The following is an 8,756-nucleotide window of genomic DNA, read 5'->3' as shown; positions in this document are numbered from 1 at the left end:
GTATTTTTTTTATTTAGACACAGGGTCTCACTGAGTTGCTTAGTGCCTCACCATTGCTGAGGCTGGCTTTTTTTTTAGTTGGACACAATATCTTTATTTTATTGATTGATTGATTGATTTTTATGTGGTGCTGAGGATCGAACCCAGGGCCTCACACATGCAGGTGAGCACTCTACCGCTGAGCCACAGCCCTAGCCCACTGAGGCTGGCTTTGAACTCACAATCCTCCTGCCTCAGCCTCTAAACCACTTGGATTACAGACGTGCACCACCGTATTTGAATTCACTCAATTTTCTATCTCCCAGGCACTTAAATTGAGAACAGAGCCCATGTGTTTTCTATATTTCTTGTTTCTAATTGTATTCAAACCACAAACTCCCTCCCCCCCATAGTTTGAGTGGCAGTGAGTATACTCCCCCTGGATTGGCACTCGGTCCCCTTGTGGCAGGAAGCTTCTCACTTGGCTCTGGGGATCCCTGCTTCCTGGGACTCTGTCCTTATGTAATCTCCTGCCCTTGAGTGAGGGCTTGGCCTACAGACTTGCTTCTACACTAGGACACAGGGGATGGAGTCCCTTCTGAATAAGCCACAAAAAACTCTGAAGTCCTTCTGGTCATGCTCCCTCTCTTGCCCACTCAGATGGAGAGTTGACATAGGAGAGGAGTCCACGGAGCAGACAGCCTCTGGCCAGCCACCTGCAAGGATCTGACATCTGCCAACGGCCTGAGCAAACCTGGAGAAAGAGCCTTCCCCAGTTAAGCCCTAAAATGACTGCAGCCTCAGTCCACAACTTGACCTTGAGCCAGGGCACATAGCTGAGCTGCACTGAATTCCTGATCCACTCAAACTGTGAGATAAATAAACGTTGTGTCCTCTGCCAGGGAGTCTGGGGATCATCTGTTACAGCCATAGATGATGTATATACCCTCCAGCGTCTTTAACCCAGGAATTATTTAGTGGTCTGGAATTCTTTCATTAGTCTTCTGGGTTCGTTTTTTCTTACCACTGTGACAAATCACAAGCTTAGTGGCTTTAAAACAACCCAAATGTATTACCCAAGGGTTCTGGAGGTCGGAGGCTGGACAAAGGTGTCCCATGGCTACAGCCCACAGGTCTGCATGGCTGTGCTGTCTGGAGGCTCCAGGGAGGACCCACTTTCCCCCTCCTTCAGGTTGTCAGCAGAATTCAGTTCCTTGCTGTTAGGACAAAGAGCCCTGTTTCCCTCTGGCTTTTAGCTGAGGACACAGCTTCTAGAGGCCACCTGCCCTCTTAGGCCCCTTCCTCCTTCTTCAAAGCCACCAATGGCCGGAATGTCTTTCTCAGGTGGCATCCCTGGCCACCCTTGCGTAGCCACGTGTCCTACCTGTGGAGGGCGGCTCTCTGCTCTTGAGGTCCCTTGTGGTGAGACTGGGCACACCTGCGTAACCCAGGCAACCCTCACCTTCTCAACCTTGACCTTCATCACTTCCGCCAAGCCACTTTTGCCACATAAGGTAACAGATTCACAGGTTCTGCAGACACCCTTGAAGGGCCCTGTTCTTCCTACCACATACTGACCCTGATTTATGATTTTCTTATGTTTCCAACACAACACATAGTTTACATGAAGTCATTTCTTTCAAATTCATAGATATTTTCTTTGTAGCACCATAACAAATAATTTTGTGCTCTTTCTTCATGTATGCAAAAGAATACAATGTTTCTTTTTTATTTATTTTTCACTTTTCAGTGGACACAACATCTTTATTTTTTTTTATGTGGTGCTGAGAATCGAACCCAGCGCCCCACACATGCCACTTGAGCCACATCCCCAGCCCTATAACCTGTTTCTTCAAGGTAAAGTTAAATGTATCTAATTTGAATATAATCAATGTTATTAAACACTCCTGTGTCCTTGGGTTTTTTTTGCTTGATTTGTCCATTTTGAATACATACTAAAATTCCCAACTGCAATTCTTGATTTTTCTGTCTCTTGTCTTAATTTTATCACAAATGCACACCCGTAATCCCAACAACTCGGGAGGCTGAGGCAAGAGGATTGCAAGTTTGAGACCAGCCTCAGCAACTGGTGAGGCCCTAAGCAATTGAGCGACACTGTGTCTCAAAGTAAGAAACTACAAAAGGGGATGTGGCTTAGTGATAAAGTGCCCCTGGATTCAATTCCCAGTACCAAATACAAAAAGCAAACAAACAGCTTTATAAATTTCAACATCTGACACGAGGGTGTACATCGAGGTCGGCACACCCCTTGGTCTGTCATTCCTCACTCAGCATACAGCACCTTGCTTTGTCTTCAGTTGTGCTATTTTGCCATAAATGTTTTGTCTGGTAGCAAGCTGCTAAAGTTTGGTTTTTAGGGTTTTTTGCTTTCTACTTGCTGGGTACATCTTTTCCTCTCTTCCTTGTCCATCTGCCTCTCCTTCTGTTTTAAGTGTGACTTGGTGGATACTGAACTGGGGCCTCAGGCCCAGCTGCTTAGCACAGCAGAGGGTCTCTGACATTCAACAGCTACCTTCCTCCCAGGCCACCTGCTCCTCCGATGCCCAGCTGTTCCCAAGCTCGCCTGGTTCTCTTAAGGCTGACCACTGTCTGGCTAGTGATTGCTCTTGGTAGACAGGACAGCCACTAGGCCCTACCCAGTGCTTCTCCAGGTGAGTCTGGGGTGGAGAGACGAATCCTCCACCCCACCCAGGCTTTCTGGGCTCGAGTGCCTCCACCTGGGGACCCTCTGCAGTGTTAGTGGTGAAGGTTCTGCTTTCCCAGAGACGGCGCCCAATCAATGTGTATCCGTTTTCCTGCTTCTTGGCCTGCTGATTTCCAACCTGCTGTAGACTGAGCTCTGTCAGCCTCCCTGCTCTTGTCTGGGATCAGAAGTCGTCAGCTTCCTTGGCCAAAAGATAAATTCTGAATGGCCTGTAACAGGGATTTGGTTTTTTACAAGAAATTGTACAACTGTTCATTGCCTAAGAGTCAAATTCATTTAGACTTGGAGCCTCGCCTAGGGTCAGGCCAGCGGGAAACACAGGAGCCCTTTCCATCTTTGTTTTCAATAGTTGGCATGTTCACATGGCTCAAAAATAAAAAATAAAAGTGTTACTGTGAGATCTATCTCCCGCCTCCATCTATAATCACCGATGTTGGTTCCTTACTCACCTTTCCAAAGTTTCATTCCACACACAACAAGCATAAGGATGTCTTAGAGATATATGGGCCTCCATATTCATTCATTCTCATTCCCTCTCTCTCCCTCCCTCTCTCCCTCCCCCAACCCTCTCCAAAGAAACACTTTTCTGTACAATCTACTCAGCATTTTGCCTTTGTTATTTCACTTTAAATTCTGGTTGATCATTCTTTTCTACAGCTATGTGGGATCCCATGGCATGGAGGACTGCCGTTTATCTAACCATCTCCCTTTGATAGACGTTGAGGGCATGCACAGTCTTCAGCCATTAGAGACAGCGCTGCCGTTGAGTAAAAGAGAGTTAAAATAATGGGGGGGGTGCTTTGAGGGGACAAGTCGAGGCATTTAATTTTCAGAGTGTTTCCCTGTAATTTCTTTCCTCTGCTGCTGTTTCTTCCTGCTGCATTTTTAGTCTCCTGGGAGCCAAATGTTGATGCTTTATTGCAGTTTGCACATTGTTCAGGGTCATTTTAGTGGTTGGAATTACGCCATAAAATAGAAAAATGTACATTGGTGGAAGTCCTGAAAGTTAACAATAATAGCTACAAATCTCCCGTTTGCTGGGTGCCTTCTATAGCCCCAAGCGCAGAGCCAGTCTACGGTGGGGACTTGCAAGCTCAACACAGCCGATCAGCCAAGACACCTCCTTGCTGTCACGACAGCCTAAGAGGCACAAGGAGTGACAGACCACTCCTCGCACAGCTACTGAGACCACAAAAGGTTGAGAGAACTTTTCTTCATTGCTCTATAGTTTTCAAAATCCCATGGGGTATACATCCAAAAGAATTGAAAGCGAGGACATTCATACAATCACCAAGGAATGGTAGCAACCTAGATGTCCATGGACCAATGAATGGACTGAAAGAATGTGGATATATACGATGGAATAATCCACCTGGAGGACGTTATCTAGATGAAATAAGCCAGGCACAGAAGGACATGCTGGCACTCACCTGAGGACCTGCGTATATGAGGTGCCCACAGTAGTCACATTCACAGAGACCAGGGGCAGTGGGGTGGGAGTGTCGTCTAAGGAATGGAGTGTAAGATGTGTGAGATGAAGAGCACTCTGGCTGAATAGCATGTACTTAATGCCACTGAACTTGTCACTTAGAAATAGTTACTTTGGTAAATTTTACATTATGGTAGTCTTTCTGTTTAAGCAGAGCCCTGCTCTGATCAAATCATTTCCCCCAATGATCCATTTTTCCACTATAAGTGAAGAGAAGCACATAGGAAAGATCTCCTCATGAAGATGATGTCAGTGAAAATCAGAGTTCACAGAATCAATCAAGCCCACTGGGCTCCTCACCTCCTCCCACTGGGTCCTTGGAAAGCGCTACAAGGTCAACCTCTGCACATCCAGGAGGAACCACTGAAAACTGTTGGCACCAACAAGAAGGAAGGATAAGGCAGACGGACATGCACTGAGGGTCAATCAGCCCTTCCCAGGTATTAGAATAACCAATCCACAATTGTTAAAAACAAAATTCACAACAGGCCAAGCTACAAAATACTACAAAGAAGCTATAAAAATCTACTGGAGAAATATCAACAGGCTAGGCTAATATTTTTGATATTAGGAGAAATGTATTTTTCCAATTTTATGCAGTGTATTACATTATAATTTAAACTATATAAATATGCATTTACAGGCTGGGGTTGTGGCTCAGTGGTGGAGCACTTGCCTAGCATGCTTGAGACACTGAGTTCAATCCTCAGTATCACATAAATGTAAAATAAAGATATTGTGTCTACTTAAAACTAAAAAATAAATGTTAAAAATAAATAAATATGCATTTACAAGGAGAGCAAAATGAATCAGAGTAAAATACCTAGTGTGTATAGATGTAAATAAGTATTGAAATATATAAATCACATGAAAATATTAAAAAATCCATATATGAAAAAAATTTACCATTCAAGAAATAGTAGTCAGATTAATGAGCAGTTGAATTAGGAATACAAGATTCAATTAATGGAAATTGTTAGGAAAGAATTTTCTGATAGACAAAATGGTGAATTTTATGCATCCTTGTTTTTAAAAGGCAGGAAAAGGTATATCTTAAATTTGGTCTGAGTAGTAAACTTTCATTATCAGAAAAAAACCCTTTAACCATCCAGGTGGTTTATTTGATCCTATTTATCTAGCTCTTTGGAAACTTTTCAAACTTAGTGTTTACTTCTTCCTTTGAAGGGTGAAGTTGGCCAACTCTTTTTTTTTTTAATATTTATTTTTTAGTTTTCGGCGGACACAACATCTTTTTGTATGTGGTGCTGAGGATCGAACCCGGGCTGCACACATGCCAGGCGAGCACGCTACCGCTTGAGCCACATCCCCAGCCCCTGAAGTTAGCCAACTCTTGTACATACTAAAGAGATTGATTTTTAAGCTCTCTCCTCTGATTTAAAACGTACACCATTTCTTCTCCTTTCATGTTCAGCTCCCACTGGAGGAAACCAAGCACTAAGATTTTGGAGAAGTCTCAACTATTATTAAGGAAGAAATAAGTGGCTGCTGATCAGCCTGAAGGAATGCGTGGAGGAGATTTGAAAGCAAACCAACCCATGAGTGGGCTTCTCTATGTCAACCACTTTCAATTCATGAGCTCATTTAAATCTCAGAGCAGTCCTGAAGAGCAAGTTAAGGTTGTAATCTTTGTTGTACAATTTGGGGCACTAAAGCTTTGAGAGGTGAGGGACTGGTCCAAGATGGCAAGGTGAGTACATGGTGGATCAAGGACTTGGACAAACACAGCAGTCTGTGCTTTCCTGCAGCCTCAGCCTCCTCCCTACGTCACCTCCAAGCCTGCAGTGATACCGTAAATGGGAGATATGCCAGGGCAGTTGAGGTATGCACTCTGGTGTTTCTCCCCTTGGATTGTGGACAAAAGTACCCCAAGACCACTAGCTCTTGGAGCAGAGCAACCTCCTGAGGACAAAAGCTGGTCACTGGGTAAAATTCTGCATCATGAAAGCTGACCCTTGACATATGTTCCCCACAGAGACTCGACTAGTGGGAACTCCAAAGGCAAGCTGTGGAAGCAGTTATGGAATTTCATGGCAAAGGTGCTTGTCCATTGTTATTAATCTGTTTTCTGTCGCCAATAGCACAATACCATAGACTGAGTGATTTATAATGAAGAGGTTGATTTTGGCTCATGGGTCTGGCCAATGTTGAGGGCCACATCTGATAATGGCCCTGCTGGCAGAATCCCAAGGCCATACAGGATATCACATGCAGGAGACAGGAAATTGTGTGTGTGTATGTGTGTGTGTGTGTGCGCGCGCGTTGGTTTCTCTTCTTATAAAGCCACCAGGCTCAAACAAGGCTGACCCAGATGACCTTATCTAATCAAAGTCCCCATCTTTTTAACATCAGTCAGATTAAGCATCCATCTTCTTAATGCCTCACAATGGGAATTAAATTTTAATCCATGAACCTCTGAGGAACACAGTCAAATCATAACTAAGACATAGCACCATTTAGGCGAAGGTCTATTTAGAAAAAGACATTATTGTCAAGTAGTGACTTTAGCAATTTTGAAGTCTCCCAGGATTTTACCATCAGGGGTCTTAATGTCTGCTTTTCTTTGCATTTATCCAGCTTGTTTAGTGCTTCACCAGTTTGGGACAGTCCTCATTATCCCTTCAACTACTGCTCCTGCCCTGTTCTCTGTCATCTGCTCTCAAGGTCTCCAGTTACACTCTTTCCTGTGTTTTCTGTCCTTTTCCTCTCTGTGCTTCAGTTTCTTTCTTTCTGACCTGCCTTCCAATTCACCATTTCTCTCTTCAACTCTGCCTTTTTTGTTGTGAAACCCATTGTTGAATTCTTAGGTTCTGTTATTATATTTTCCAATTCTAGAATTACTATTGAGTTCTTTTTTATATCTTCAGTTCTTTAGAAGTCTCTACATTGTCATCTAATTTCTTGATAATATTAATCAATTACTCTTAAGACACTGTCTAATAATTCCAACACCAGGATCTGTTTGTTTACCATGTTGTCTTTTTTGGTTTTCAGTTACACACATTAGACATTGTGGGTGAAAAACTGTGGAGACAACTTGAAGTTCTGGGTGATACAATCTTCCTCCCAAAAGGATTTGTTTTGCTCCTTGCAGGTGGCTTGGAGTAGGTTAAATTTCCTTGAAATAATCAAGGATTAAGCTGATTTAAGTCTGAGCCTCAATCTTTGGGAGGGCTGCTCTACTACTATCAGAAGTTCAAACTGGAATTCCAGGGTACTTAACCAGAGTCCTTCCTCCTTGGTATACCCTAAAATATAATTTTTTGTCCCCTTAGTCCCATAGGTAAGCCAGAACCTCCACAATCACCTTTTCCACCTCTCAGTCATCTCTTTCTGCCTTGGCCAATCACTTTGCCGTCCTCCTTTCTTGTTCTGGATCTTGGCCCCTCATGTCTTCACTTCCTTGGTGGGTCTCTTTTGCTATTAAATAGATTTTTTTCTGTTTGCTTTATTTTCTAGGAGGAGGGCTGGTATACAATAAGCTAGTATACCAGTTTACCCATCCAACTGAATTGGATGGGTAAATAGCCAAGAAGGAGACAAGACTCCCTAACAAGAGAAACACTGGGTGGACTATTCAGATTTCTCCCTTCTCCTTTCAGATGCATAATTTAGATTTAAGAGCTTCTAAGAGGTAAATTAAAGATCTGAACAGGTTTGTAGGGATAATACCTATAGCCAATAATTAGATTTTCTGAAAATAAATTTTTATGTTCAGGGGAAATTTTCATTTTAAAGTAAGAATAAATAAATGAGATGCCACAGACACTGCAAAAAGAGTTTAAAATATTACTAATGCTAGCTATGGGAGTCAGCCCAAATACTAAAATCAGACATATGCATCTGAACAAAAACAAATAAACACAATGCAAATCATACACAAGGCATAAACAAGATAATTCAAAACTTTCCAAAACAGAGTCTTTCTCAGATTGGCTCAGAAATGGCCACTGAGTTACATGACCATATGTGTGAGCCATATTTGAATGGCACCCACTGGCCAAACCAGTTTATATATTTGGAAGCAAGGTGCAACTTTGTAATGAACTCTCTCCTTCTGGCTGAATCAGACTTGAAAGCTCCAATAAATGGACTAGAGGGCTGCTGAGTTCTAGTAGAGAATGCCTTACAGAAGTCACTCACTTCGAGTAACTGACTCTTCTTCTCCATCTTCTTGTCTGGTTCTTTAGGATTCATTTTTTACTGAAAAATAGATCACTTTTATTGCCCAGCTGGGTTGCTAAGGTCTAAACCTACATTTAACATACTTTTGATGGACACTGGTGCTGCCACTCAGGGACCAGACCCCTCATGAGCTTCAGAGGGGATGTGCCAAGCCCTGGACAATATTCATCCAATAAAGTCCCATTTCCTTAGCAATTTCTGTTTTTTTTTTTTATTGGTCGTTCATAACATTACATAGTTCTTAATACATCATATTACACGGTTTGATTCAAGTGGATTATGAACTCCCGCTTTTACCCCGTATACAGATTGCTGTATCACATCAGTTTCCCTTCCATTGATTGACATATTGCCTTTCTA

Source organism: Urocitellus parryii, chromosome 5 (assembly GCF_045843805.1).
Source record: "Urocitellus parryii isolate mUroPar1 chromosome 5, mUroPar1.hap1, whole genome shotgun sequence".
Classification (NCBI taxonomy): domain Eukaryota; kingdom Metazoa; phylum Chordata; class Mammalia; order Rodentia; family Sciuridae; genus Urocitellus; species Urocitellus parryii.
Note: the sequence above shows the minus strand (reverse complement) of the source record.